The sequence below is a fragment of the Trichechus manatus genome, unplaced genomic scaffold (assembly GCF_000243295.1).
Source record: "Trichechus manatus latirostris isolate Lorelei unplaced genomic scaffold, TriManLat1.0 scaffold00021, whole genome shotgun sequence".
Classification (NCBI taxonomy): domain Eukaryota; kingdom Metazoa; phylum Chordata; class Mammalia; order Sirenia; family Trichechidae; genus Trichechus; species Trichechus manatus.
The window spans coordinates 21580070-21595152 of record NW_004443957.1 but is presented as its reverse complement, the minus strand read 5'-3'; positions in this window follow the sequence as shown (position 1 = coordinate 21595152).

Sequence of the window (15083 nt, the reverse complement as noted above, 5' to 3'; positions counted from 1 at the left end):
GACCTTGTAACATATGAGAGTTCACAGGCCCAAAGCGGCCAACCATGGTAGGAAGAGAAGTAACAAAAAGTGAAAAGTCTGACTTAAGTCCTGGCTCTGCCACTTCCTGCCAGTGAGGCTTCGGGCAAGTCTAAAGCCTGTGGGAGTCATAGCTTTCTTGAACATTAAAACCAGACTATGACTCCTGGCGACCCCATAGGTGTCCGGATAGAACTGTACTCAACAGGGGTTTCAATGGCTGACTTTTCAGAAGTAGATTGCCAGGTCTTTCTTCTGAGGAGTCTCTGAGTGGACTCGAACCTGCAATTTTTGGTTAGCAGCCAAGCAAGTCAACCAGTTGCACCACCCATAATCCTGCCTTAAAAGATACTGAAGTAAAGAGAAATGAGATCATGTGTGTGAAACCACTTTATAAATTCTAGAGTGTATGTACAATATTAGGAATGATGTTTTAATTATTTTCATCCTATGGGGCTAGGGATGAGGGTGAGGGGCAGCCAGGCATTGGTCCATCTTGAGTAAGATCTCAATAAGCCTCCGAGGGGAAAGGTGACAGGAAATGCTGCCACTGGAGGGTTAGTGGGTTGGAGCCCCGTGAACAGGAAGTAATTCCATTCCTCATGGATAGGAAACAGGTGATACCCCCGGAAGGGGAAAAGAGGTAGGCAGTTGGACTATAGTTGACAGCTGAGGTAGGGGACATCATGTTGAGTGTGGTGTTTTGAGGTGCCCCTTGTCCCTGAAAAAAACTTACCAATGGTCTTGGGGCTTTAAGAAATGTTAACAAGTTGTTGCTGTTGTTAGGTGCCGTCGAGTCAGTTCTGACTCATCGTGACCCTACATACAGCAGAACGAAACACTGCCTGGTCCTGTGCCATCCTCACAATCATTGCTAGGTTTGAGCCTATTGTTGCAGCCACTGTGTCAATCCATCTCTTTGAGGGTCTTCCTCTCTTTTGCTGACCCTCTACTTTACCAAGAATAATGTCCTTCTTTGTTTGATTTTTTGACTGCTGTGTCCATGGGCATTGATTGGGGATCCAAGTAAAATGAAATCCTTGACGCCTGCAACCTTTTCTCCATTTCTCATATTGTTGCTTATTGTTACAGCTGTGAGGGATTTTTGTTTTTTTATGTTGAGGTGTAATCCATACTGAAGGCTGTAGTCTTTGATCTTCCTCAGTAAGTGCTTCAAGTCCTCTTCACTTTCAGCAAGCAGGTTGTGTCATCTGCATATCACAGGTTGTTAATGAGTCTTCCTCCAATCCTGATGCTGCGTTCTTCTTTATATAGTTCAGCTTCTTGGATTGTTTGCTCAGCATACAGATTGAATAACTATGGTAAAAGGATACAACCCTGACACACAGTTTTTCTGACTTTAAACCATGCAGTATCCCCTTGTTCTGTTTGAACGACTGCCCCTTGATCTATGTACAGGTTCCGCATGAGCACAATTAAGTGTTCTGGAATTCCCATTCTTCCCAATGTTATACATAATTGGTTATGAGCCACACAGTTGATTGCCTTTGAATATCAATAAAACACAGATAAACATCTTTCTGGTGTTCTCTGCTTTCAGCCAAGATCCATCTGGCATCAGCAATGATATCTCTTGTTCCATGTCTTCTTCTGAATCCAGCTTGAATTTTTTGGTAGTTCTCTAAGTCCTGCTGCAACTGTTTTTGAATATCTTCAGCAAAATTTTACTTGTATGTGATATTAATGATATTGTTCAATAATTTCCGCATTCTTTTGGATCACCTTTCTTTGGAATGGGCACAAATATGGATCTCTTGCAGTCGGTTTGCCGGGTAGTTGTCTTCCAAATTTCTTGGCATAGATGAGTGGGCGCTTCCAGTGTTGCATCCGTTTGTTGAAACATCTCAATTGGTATTCCATCAATTCCTGGAGCCTTGCTTTTCACCAATGTCTCAGTGCAACTTGAGCTTCTTTCTTCAATACGGTTGGTTCTTAATCATATGCTACCTCCTGAAATGGCTGAACATTGACCAATTCATTTTTGTGCCTCTGGATATGGATCCCTCTGCAGATGAAGATAACCTCTGGCCTCACTGCTTCCACTCCAAACAGCTCTTTAGAGCTCTCCCCAACCCCTGGGAAATACCTCTACAACCTGGTGGGCCCTGACCCACTTCGTAAGGTCAGAGATTCTATCATCATGTCAGCCCCCGACTCATGATGATCCCATGCACAATGAAACAAAACACTGTCCGGTCCTGCCCCATCCACAGATGCATTACAAATTTGACTGTTGTGATTCATAGGGTTTTTATTGGCTGCTATTTGGAAGTAGATCACCAGGCCTTTCTTCCTAATCCATCTTAGTCTGGAAGCTCCACTGAAACCTGTTCAACATCATAGCAACACGCAAACCTCCACTGACAGACGGGTGGTGGCTGTGCTTGAGGTGCTTTGGCCAGGAAGTGAGAATTCCACCACTGAACCACCAAGGCCTCTCTGATCCAGTAGAGCTTCTTTAAAAAACAAATACATTTTAAGTCAATGGAATGGATTTCCATTATCCAAAGGAGCCAGATCAAAAGCTCAGTTTCAAAAAGGCAGTTTGAAGTCATAGAGGAACACAGGGAATGGAAGTTATAAATGTATAGTGGTTCCAAAGCAAGGATCCTACCACATATCCCGCCTGTCCTTGTGAGTAACTGACATGGCATTCCCAAATCCTTGAGGATTCCAGGGTGCATGTGCCGCAGCAGACTTCCATGATCCTGAGAGCAGAGGGAGTCTAACCAGGGATCCAGCTTCTGCCCCAGACCGGCATCTCCTAAAAGGGTGGTGCACCAGTGAGCATCATGGGTTTAGTTTTGGTTCCTGTCCTTCAAAATGCCCTGTCAGCAGGCAGTCTGATGCTGCCATAGGATGTGATATGGGGGTGCCACTCAGTTGGTAACAATGCTCTTAGTGACCAAAGGAATGACCTAGAGTTGTAACAGACAATACAGTCCAAAATTCTGAATGACACCAAACTATAAAAATTCCTACTCTTGGAATTTAGTATATCACTGATATTTTCAAGCAAATATGGTCCATTTACAAATTAAAGCTTGAATCTCTTAAATAAGAATAACTACCATACTTCCTACCAGATGGTTCAGAGGATGACTGGGTTAATCAAGGATTATAAGGGGCTGGTGAATATTGACATTATAAACGGAAAATGTAAATTAGAATCAATGCTGCAGGCCAAAGGATATAGAAGGTAAATATGGAAGTAGATATCAAGGTTAATTAGGTTTTAAACAATAGGGAAGGGAGGTGAATAATTGCAAACTATAAAGCTATCTACCACAGCTGACTTCAGATCTAAATGGTACTGCAGGCTTTCCTACTAACAGACCTTAGTTGGCACATAGGAAACTTGTTTGCCATTTGTTCTTGAGACCAAGCGCCACAGATGCAAACGTAATAGGGACTGGTGAGAACTGTGGCAAGGCAAAGAGGCCACGTCTGATTTAGAGGAGCAGCCACTGTCAGCCCTAGGAAATTCTACCATGCGCTGAAAAAACCCAAGTCCTACAATGTCTCAAAAGAAGCTAGAAGGTCAGATATTTCTGTAAAATCTCCTGATTTTTTTACATTTTAGCCACCCTATTCATTAAAAAAAAACTACGCTGGAGGCTAACCAAAACATCCAAAATCCAAACTTAATCCACAAACTAAAAGTTTACATTCTCTGCTTTAGGCCAACATCTGGGATGTGGCAAACTGGGCAAGGCCATTGCTGTCCCAGTAAGGGGACATTTCTTCTTACGTGTTTCAACGGGTCAGAGCACGTTAGTGCTTAGTTGGCCAGAGTCACACAGACTCCATTAATAGTCTCAGGACTCAGGTCACGGTCTCACTCATGGCCTTTGGCTTTCCTGTCCTGGACTTGGCTCTCTGAGCTGTGCCATCTCCCCAGAGAAGACTTTCAGGCTGATTGACTTAAAAATTAGAGCTCAGATGGCAAAAGAAGAGGGTAGTAATAGGGAGAGAGATTGCACTCATTTGCCTCTTTAAATTTTGATACGGAGTGCAATTTGTTAACAAGGGGGAGGTCTCGAGGTAGTGAGGATCATCAATAATTCAGCAAAGGCTGTCAAGCTTCAAATAGCCCCATGGTGCCCAGCTGATGCTCTTGGTTGTAACACGGGCTACTCTTTTAAGCTCTAAGAAGGGTCAGGTTTCCATCAGCCAGCCCATTCAGTCCTGTCTTCCTCAGTGCCCAATTCCTACCGGAACTGGAGACTACTGTAATGGAGGCTGTGGCCATTTAAAGACCCAAAGGTTAACTGTCCATAATGCTGAGCTGAGCACAGGTTAAACCCTAAAGTTCCCTGAGGAAATGGTGGATGCAGGACCTCCTCACCTGGTAGGATCTTTAAGGTTAACACTACCTTCTCATCAGATGGCACTTAACACCCAGGATGTTATAAGCGATTGTTCCCACCTTCCCTCACCCCCCCAAATGCTGCTCCTTCCTATTTCCAGATCTTGTTTCTCCCCTTCTACAAAACCAAACTCAAAACTGACCTGAACATGATCACTGAGTTTCTTGGCTGATGGTACTCTTTGGTCAGGGACAGTGGGACACAAGGATACAGTTTGGGATATTGAAACATCTAGGCCTTGAATTGCATAAATCCATACACCCTTTCCCACCAAGATGTATGAACTTGGGCAAGTTACTGAAGCCTTTGAGCCTCAGTTTTCTCATCTCTAAAACAGAGTTAATAATACTTGCCTCATTTGAGGATCACATAAGATAAAACGTGTGAATGATGATGATTATTACAACTTTCTGAGTGCATTTCCAGTTCTTCTTTCACCCACTCTACATATTGCCAACTAAAGACAGATGTCCCATGAGTGGGACTGGGCATCTTTATTCTAAAGCACCAATGACTCAGCTACTGCTTTTAACCATGAGAAGTAGAAACAGATGAAACTAACGTCAATCAAACGGTACAAATGTCAATCAAGATGCCTTGGGCCTTTGTCCTAGAGTAATGGGTTGAATTCTGTCCCCCAAAAAGATATATTGAAATCCTAACCCTAGTACCTGTGAATGTAACTTTGTTTGGAAATAGTCTTTGAAGATGTAATTAGTTAAGCTAGGATGAGATCCTACTGGAGTAGAGTGGACCCTAATCCAATATGGCTGGTGTCCTTACAAAATGAGAAGAGACACATAGGCACAGAGAGAAGACAGCCATGCAAAGATGAAGGCAGAGATTGGAGTGATGAATTTAACAAGCCAAGGAACACCAAGGACTGCCAGCAACCACCAGAACCTGAGAAGCAAGGAAGGGTCTTCCCATAGAGCCTTCAATGAGAGCATGGCCCTATTGACACCTTAATTTTGAACTCCTATCATCCAGAACTGTGAGACAATAAATTTATATTGTTTTAAGTCACCCAGTTTGTGGTACTTTGTTATGGCAGCCCTAGGAAATTAATAAATTTAGGAAGGTGGGTGATAACCAATCTCACATTGTCTGCAAACTCGCTGTTCTCTTTGGAAGGCTCAGTAAGGGCCCTCAGCCCCAGTGGGTCAATAACAGCCTTAAAACAGCAGTCACTTCCAGTCGCTATTGGCGGGTACAGGCAGATCTTTGATCATATAGAGCCCCTTCTCATAGCAGGACAGGCCCAATAATGTGGAGAAACCAGGAAGGGGAGCAAGTGTTAACCGAGTGGCTTCCGCTTAATGCATCACACTGGCTGGGATGGATTTATAAAACATTAGCAGTTGATGCTATTAGCCGGCAGTGATTCTGGGAAATGTCATTCAATATTGCTTCCATTTCTGAGTGAAACAAAGAGCTGAGAGACTAAGCCAGTGGCGAGGAAAGACAGCTTTGCTCCTGGCAAAGGACACATCCTCTCCCCCATGTTGTTTGGTCACTCACCTGGGAACAGGAAACAGGAAACAGAGCTGGGGATAGAGGCAAAGTGGGTGTAGGCACTTGTTTGGAGCAAGGTGAAAATCATATTTAGTCTATAATTTTAATGTTTTGTTCTTCTATACTATAATTCCCTTGGGCTAATTTAATGCTTCAGTAAAGTACGAAGCCCCAACATTACTTTGCAAAGTGGTGTTATGTAGAACAAGGGGGTGGAAAAATATCAGAGAGTGGTCTTCTCCCACATTCATGCCTTCATGGGATCTTTGGTGGAGGAAGCAGACTCTTATCAACTGGTCCAGGATTTCCAAACAGTGAAAAGCAGTGAGATGAATGGTGGCCAGTAGCACAGCTGAGACTGCCTGGGAGAAGCAGTTGCTCAGTTGAAATCTCAGGGAAGACACGAGATAAGCTCTCTTCTTTCCTAATCTATACCAATGGAAGACAATCCACATAAGCAATAAGGGGCTGGTAGGAGGCAAGCTTACCACCCATCTACCAGTTTGTTGTACTGTGGTGGCTTGCATGTTGCTACAATGCTAGAAGCTATGCTACTGGTATTTCTAATAACAGCAGGGTGACCCATGGTGGACAGGTTTCAGCAGAGCTTCCAGACTAAGACTAGGAAGAAAGGCCTGGTCTATTTCTGAAAATTAGCCAATGAAAATCTATGGATCACAACGGAACTTTGTCTGACTCACTTGCTTTGGACACGTCATAAGGAAGAATCAATTGCTAAAGGAAGACATCGTATTGGGTGAAGTAGAGGGCCAGCAAGGGCACGAGACACCCTCGGTGAAATGGTTTGGCACAGGAGCCACAATGATGGACTCGTTTTGTGAGGATCATGCAGGTCTGGGCAGCATTTCACTCTGTTGTACATAAGGTCACCATGAGTTGGAGCAGCTCAGAGGAGGCAAGGGGAGGGTAGACAGGCTGATGCTTGGGCTGTACATTCATAGTTATATTTAAAAAATCAAAATATGAAGCATAAAATAAGCATAATCTGAATATACATGATTTTGTACTTTAAATATAGTGACTTTTATTTTTCCCTGGAAAGTGTTCTCTTCAGAAATATCTTCACTCACCAGCCTGTCACAGTGCCTGCAATTGCACTGTTAAGTGGAATTTTGTAGCTTACAGAGAACTTTTACCTGTAAAAACATTACATATATACATATATTTTACCTCAGAGCACACAGGAGTGGTGGGAAAGCCAGGCACAAATCTCTCAAATCTGTCTCGTGTGTCATCTCCTCTGCCATCATTCTGAGCTCTCGTCCTCTCCCTCCTGGGTTAGTTCAACAGCCTCCTCACTGGCTTCCTTTCCTTGAATCATGTCCCCTTTCAGCCCCACAGAATAGCGAAAGGGGTCTCTATTAAAGGCCAGTCCAGTGCTTTCTCTCCTCTACTTCAAACTTTAAACGTTGTCTAGTGTTGTCAAGAAACAGTCGTTCCTGAGTGATATGAGCTGCAATGTCCTCTCTAGACTCATCCCTCATCTCCAGCCATCACCCTCACTCTATCAACAGTTGGCATTCCTTGCTCTTGCCCCCAAGCTTCTGTACGTGCAGCTTTGTCAGCCCCGTGCGGTTTTCCTGTTCTCCTGCCTCACCTGAACAAGCTTTATGGAACCTCATGGTCTGGGTGAGGGGTTGCTCCCATGTATTCCCATGGAATTCTGCCCAAACCTCTACTGTTCTCTGTTGTAATTGATACGGCTGTTTCATTGTCTGTTTCTCCCTTTAGACAGTATGTACCTTGAAGATCATATTCATTCATGATTCCCCAGAATCTAGGCAAATATGGCATAAGGTGGGTTCTCAGTAAATAATTTTTAAGTGAATAAATCCATTACTTTGATAAGGAAACTCAGGCTCAGATAAGTGTTGGGGCCTGCTCAAGGTTACTCAAGTTGTTTATGACTAAGGTCGGACAGGCCATGTCTATGGTTTTTCTAGTTAAGATACTACTTTTCCTTCCTAAACAAGACCCAAAACCCAGTCACGAAGGAAATGTCTGGCAGACTTACCTAATTAAAAATACAAAAGTATCTACAGGACAATAAAAGTTAATATAGATATAACCAACTGGGAGAAAATATTTGCAGCATATATAGTAGGCAAAGGATTAGTAGTAATATCTAAAGAGCACCTGTAAGTCATTAAGAAAAAAGATCATTAACCTTGTATAAAATCGATAAGAAATAAACATCCAATACATAAATGTGGAACTAAGCATATAAGAAGATTCTCAATCTCAACAACAAAGCTGTATAAAGTTCTTCACTCATTATATCACTAAAAATTAAAAAAACTGATAAAATCCAATATTGGTGAGAGTGTGGGGAAATGGGCATTTTTATGCACTGGTGATAGAATCGTAAATTGCTAAAGCAATGTGTGTGTGTGTGTGTGTGTGTGTGTGTGTGTGTGTGAAAGCTATTTTCATTATCCATCAAAATTTTAAATATGCATTTCCTATGACCCAGAATTTTAGTTTTTTTATGGTTGCTATAACAAATTACCATAAACCTAGAGGCTTAAAGCTATATGAATTTATTACCTCACAGTTCTAGAAGTCAGAATTCTGAAATGGGTCTCACTGGCTAAAATCAAGTGTCAACAGGGCTCTGCTCCTTTCTGGAGGCTCTAGAAGAGAATCTGTTTCCTTACACTTTCTTCTTCTGGAAGCCACCTACTTTCCTTGGTTTGTGGCCCTCTTCCCCCATCTTCAAAGCCAGCAACGTTTGGCCTAGTCCTTCTCGTGCTGCTGTCTCTCTGGTTCAGTCTTCTGATTCCCTCTTCCACTTTGAAGGACCCCTGTGGTGGCAGCCTTGTCTTTGGAGCCCTGGTGGCGCAGCAGTTAAGAGCTCAACTGCTAACCAACAGGTGGGCAGTTTGAATCCACCAGCCTCTCCTTGGAAACCCTATGGGACAGTTCTACTCTGTCCATGGGGTGACTATGAGTCGGAATCGACTTGACGGCAATTTTTTTTTAAATGGGTAGTGGCATAGTGGTTACAGCACTCAGCTTCTAACCAGAAGGTCGGAGGTTCGAACCCACCAGCCTCTCCATGGGAGAAAGATATGGCAGTCTGCTTCCATAAAGATTTACAGCCTTGAAAACCCCATGGGGCAGCTCTACTCTGTCCTATAGGGTCACTATGATTCAGAATCAACTCAACAACAATGGTTTGGTTTTTAGTTTGGGTGATGATATTGAGCCCAACCTGAATCCAGGATAATGTCTCTATTGAAAGGTAAACTAACATATTCACAGGTTCTGGGAATTAGCATGTGGACATCCTAACAGCAGACCACTATTCTGCCTATCAAGCCCAGCAATTCCATTTCTATGAATATATCCTACAGAAAAACATTTACATGTGCCAAAAAAGTATGATCAAAGATTTTTATTGCAGCAGTGTTTGGAATAGTAAAAAAAAAAAAACAGGAAAAAGAAAAAACTAACTATCCTTCAAAAGCGAATAATTACATAATCCTATGAAAAAAATATGCAATCACAAAAAACAACAAGACAGAGTTTTGTACACCAATGTAGGAAGAGCTTGATAGCATACAGTTAGTGGAAAAAAAGAAAATGTGTAGTGTGATCCAGTTTGTATAAAAATCAAAAGGGACATTTATAAATATATAAACACACACACTTCTCTATAAGTAAATGCAGAGAAAAGGGACTAAAGGCAGCATACTGAATTCATAACAATGATGATCTCTGAGGATGGGAATGGGCTGGGGGCTTTCATGTACACTTTGCTTCAATTGTTCAACTCTCTTACAATGAGAAAATATATATGAATTAATTGTGCGATTTAAAAAATTAAGGTAATCAAGAATCCACTCATCCGTGTGCAGGGAATTTTTTCAAGCTACCCAAATTTTAAAGAAACTAAGTTGAAAGCTACAATACCAATGTATGAATTTACGTTGAGGAAGGTTTCTTTCCAGTGACTGGGCTGCCCACATCTACTATCAGGAGAATATTTTCCTAATAAAAAGATGTATATGAAACCAAATCAGTGAACAGAAGGGACTTGTTAAGCATGAAATCAGAGCACAGGAAGTCAAATGTCCTTGAGGGATGTTTTATCTTAGTTGAGGCTTTAATGCCAATGAATTATCCAATTGACCCAAACACTTGCCCCCCTAGACCCAGCCTCTCCCCCTGATAATAGCTATTTCTCTGCCCTGAAAAGTCACTTGAGAATCACTAACACACTCTTGCTCTCCCACTGTCATTTTGTGAGTCTCCCACTGTCATTTGGTGAGTCTATATTAGATCCACCTTTCGTTTTTGCACAAAGCACTGCGCCATGCCTACCCTCTAGTTCAGCAGATTCTGTCAGACCATCTTTCCTCTCTTCTGGTGTTATTTATCTGTTTCCTGGCAGCATACAGAAGAACATTTGTGTTCTCCCAGTAAACACAGAATAGAGTGGGTAACCTCAGAGGCATTTTCTGCTAAACAACTGAGTCCATTCATGGTTGGACTTTTTTTCGTCCTCTCGACTCTGCCCCTAGATGGTTTATGTTCAGCTTACTTTGGAATGCTGAAGTCCTATTGACTATAATGAGTTATCTTCTTGGCTGAGTGACCCTGGGTAATGTCTTTAATTACTCTTTGTCATGTTTGTTTGTTTCTTTTCATCTAAGATAAGGAAGTTGGGGGGCGGTAAGACAGGAATCATACTCAGCTTCTTCTGCCTTACAGGCCATTGAGAGGTTAAAATAAGAAAATATTTGCCTATTCAATAAATGTTTCCTGAGATCCTTTACTCTGCCTGGCTCTGTGCTTGGTACTGGGGATTCAACAATGAATAAAACACAGCCCCGCCTTCATGGCACTCACAGTCTTGTAGGCAAGACATAGCATTGAACAATTACAATACAGAATAATAAATGCTAACTAAGGTGTTATGTTACACCCCAAGGGGATAGGACCAACAAAGCTTTTGGGAGATAACTCTTGAACAGAATCTTGAAGAATGAGCATGAAATAAGACAAGATACAGAAAAGTATTCAAGACCAAAGGGCAGCATGTGAGAAGGCACAGAAGCAGGAGGAAGGTTGCAAGAGGTTTGATTGGATGCAGAGCTTGACAGATTAAAGATGGCCCTGATTTTCTGACATTCCCTCTCAACAGGTGAGTTTGTTTCCTCCCTTTGAATTTGGGTGGCCTCTGTGACTATTTGACCAATAGAATACAGCAAAAGTAATGCTGCGCTGTTTTCAGGCTCACGCTTGTAGAAACCAGTGTGCTCTACTTCCTGCCTCTTGGAACACTCACTCTTGGAATCCAGCCACCATGCTGTGAGGAAGCCCAATGAGTCATGGAGAAGCCCAAATGGAGAGGAACTGAGGCCCACTGGCCAAATGCCCTGACTGAGCTCCCAGCTAACAGCCAGCACCATCTTGCCAGCCATGTGAGTGAGCCACCTTGGAAATGGATCCTCAGTCAAAACACCCCAGTTGACATCTCATGGAGCAGAGAGTAGTCATCCTTGCCAAGCCCTGCCCAAATTGTAAATTCATGAACAAGGTAAATGATTATTGTTGTTTTAACCCATTAAGTTTTGCTCCAGTAATTAGCAGCAATATAAGTATGAGGTAGGAAACACGGAGCTAAGAAAGAGGAGAGACTTGAGGATGACTCCTAGGTCTCCAGGCTTAGGTAACATGATGGAGGTTCCTTTCTCAAAGATAAGATATAGATGTGGAGCAGATTTGGTGAGCAAGGGTAATAATAAGTGCAGTTTGGGACTTACTGAGTTTGAGGGGCAATAAGCCATCCAGATAGAGACAGATAGTATAGTTGGACACATAGATCTGAAGCTGAAAAGAGAGAGTGTTCTGGACCGAGCTAGAGATTTGGGAATGACTATTGACGGAGCGAGAATGCAATACGTGGTCATGGAAACAAACATCTATGGGGAATAAATACAGTGAGAAGAGAAGAGGGATGAAGGGGTGCAATCATAGTTAAGGGATAAGCAGAAGAAGAGGCGCTTATGAAAGAGCCTAAAAAAAAGTGGGGGTAGGTAAGTGGGACACAGAAGTTACTCTTTCCACTCCTGGCAAGCGGAGGTTCAGATCACAAAAAGGAAGCTGCATGGAGCAACTCAGGATCAATGCTTGACACTAGACCTTGGCAACAGGGAGCCTCTTTGTCAGGCAATCCCTGCTGGCTCCCTGGCTTTACTGCTTACATGGGGTTGGGGCAGGGGGAGAGGGGGGAGCACTGTGTTAAACAACCAGCAAGCCGACCATATGGTCTTTCCTTTTCTCTAGCTAGTTTAGCTGTTGCTTACATAGGCGCAGGGCTTCTCCCTGTCCAGGAGCCCAGGGAGACAGTCCTGACTGTGCTTTTAGGAAAAAGACAACAAACCGAGAAGTTAATGTGTGTTCTGCCTCTGGGCTCAACATGAAAAGAGGCCTCTTTTCAATTTTGTGTGAAGCTTTTCTTCTCTAAGCTGTACACCTAAACAGATGGGGGAGCCATGGTTTATTGATGCACTGGAGCAGCAACTGTAGGAAAGACTGGATGAATATTTCATGGGCACCAGTAGCAGTTAATAAATCATGAGGTGCCGCAGATGCATAGGTTGCTCATTCCACCCTGGACAATGGTGTCTGAGCTCTGGTCAAGTGGAACCTCCTTTTCTAGCGTGTGGAAGCTGTCTTAAGTGCGGCAGGGAAGCTTGTCTGTCTTGTCTGTCGGTCTTGATTTCTCAATTAAATATACACAGAGGAAGGCTAGCAGTGCTATTTTTAGCTATTGTCAACTAGATGAGATATGATGTGGGGAAATTCAGAGAAAATTAACTTCGAAATGAGGAGGTTTGGCTTCTGGTCCAACTCTGCTGATGGCTAGTTAGGTGACATTGGGCAACATACTTAACATTGATGGGATGGATGGCTTCGTAATCCTAAAGGTTTTGTTCTGTCACATCATTCTATGAATCGATGAGTTTCTTGAAGTGGCAGTCAATGAATCCTAATGTTGAGTCACCAGTTTTATAAATAATTATTGATAAAACTTTCTGTTCTGTGCTTTGTTCCTAGGGAGCAGATACTCTACCCAGTCCCCCCACCTCAGGGACAAGGATGCACTTATGCCTATTTTAAAAAGAAGAAGAAAAGCAAAAATATTGGCCTCCTGAATAACTAGCTTTAGAGACAAGTGCAGCAAGAACAATAAGCAACATTTTGCCAGACTCAATATTTGCTATCTGTTTATTTATCTATTCGTGATTTATACCTTTAACTACATCCAAAAGGGATTTTATTTCACTACACTGCTAATGAAAACAGCAACAGCTGGTTACATAAACAGAAGTTTCAGCATTGTTAAAATGGTCAATTTTAAAAATAATAAAAACAAGAGCTACCACTATGGAATGCCTACTCTGGGCTAAGCCCTACACAGAGTATTTTACATACATTATTCTATTTATTTCTCATTATTCTCAAAATAGGTTTGATTTTCCACACTGATGAGAAAATTGGGCTGAGAAAGATTAATTTCCTTGCCCAAGGTCACTCAATTAGTGAGTGGCTGAGATGAGATTCCAATCCCAGTCTATCTCACTCCAAATGCACAATTTTGTAAAAATAATAAATAACAGTTAAAAGTAATATGGTACTTAGTATGAACTAATGACTGTATTCAGTAGCTCACCCATCTGGGTTATCTTTGCCTTTCATTGTCTCTGAGCTATTTTCAACCCTCTAAGTTGTAGATAATATGCAAATGATTCTTAACTATAGAAATGCAAATTAACTGATTATTGCCCTGTGGGTACACCCATTTTGAATCTATTTGTAAATTCATTTCAGAATTTCTTATTCCCAATTTATGTAGGGTTCTTGGAGTTCTTTAAACCAGTTGTGACATCTTGCTGGTTCCCTCATTAATTAATGAGTTAAACACAATATACGACATGAGCTTTTTTTATATTTCTAGGCTGTCGTGATTTTTACCTTTAAAAAAAAATTGCCCTTAAAAATATATTACACATATATACACCTTCTCACACTGACAAAGGAAGAGAGAGTAACACAGCTCTACAAGGCAGCTGAGTTCCTGGGTGGTGCAAATGGTTAATGTGCTCAGTTGCTAACCAAAAGGTTGGAGGTTTGAGTCCACCCAGAAGTGCTTTGGAAGAAAGGCCTAGCAATCTACCTCCAAAAAATCAGCCATTAAAAACCCTATGGAGGGACTTCCAGGCAACATGGTGCTATACACAGAAGCACCATGCCATCCCTCCACAGCAAAGATCCAAAAACTAAGTCAAGCAGAGACACATGTCAATCCTGAAACCTTAAGCATCAAATGAAGAGATAAAGAACTCAGCCAAGCACAAAATGGAATAAGAAACTGACAGAGAACAGAGAGTGAGGAGAGATACATGCAGAGGTCCCCCATCAGCTAATGCAGCACAGATCCGCCATCTTGGACTCCTATCAGAGATCTGTGAACAGGGGGTATGAGAAAGCAGCTTTACAGAGCTTCCAGCAGGAGACAGAACAACCAGTAACCAGTGATATACACTTTCCCACTCCCCACACTTCTTCACCCCTACTTGGCCTCCTCTGCTTCCTGTGGCCACAGTCTCTTGGCTGGGAAGCACTGGCTTCACCCCAGAGCCACCTGGATTCCACCCGCCACACTGGCTGGCTCCCTGAGTGCCATTTGTTGGCTGCTGGTGTTACATTTTTCTGCTTCTTTTGATTTCTTCCTTCGTTCTCACCACCTCTCCCTCCTTTCTCTCAAATACCTGGCTCCATGTGCCATCTTTGCTTGCTTCTTCCTGAAAGGCTGTGAAAATGGCTCGACTGTGAAACTGCTTCCCAGCCCATGCTGCCAAGCTTGTGGGACCCACGGGGCTTTTTGTTTGTTTGTTCTGTTTTGATTTATTTGTTTGTTTTCTTTTTCTTTTCTCGGCTTGGGAACCCTTTCCAGCCGGGCAGTACTGCGTGGCTTGGAGCTACTCCCTTAGTCTGTGCACATGTGCAGTGGCATCCCTGGGGGCATTTCTTTTTTCTTGTTTTTTTCTTGTTTTGTTTGTTTCTTTGTTTTGTTTTCTTCTCTCTCTTTTTCCCTTTTTGTCTTTCTTCATTTCTCAGTTTCTC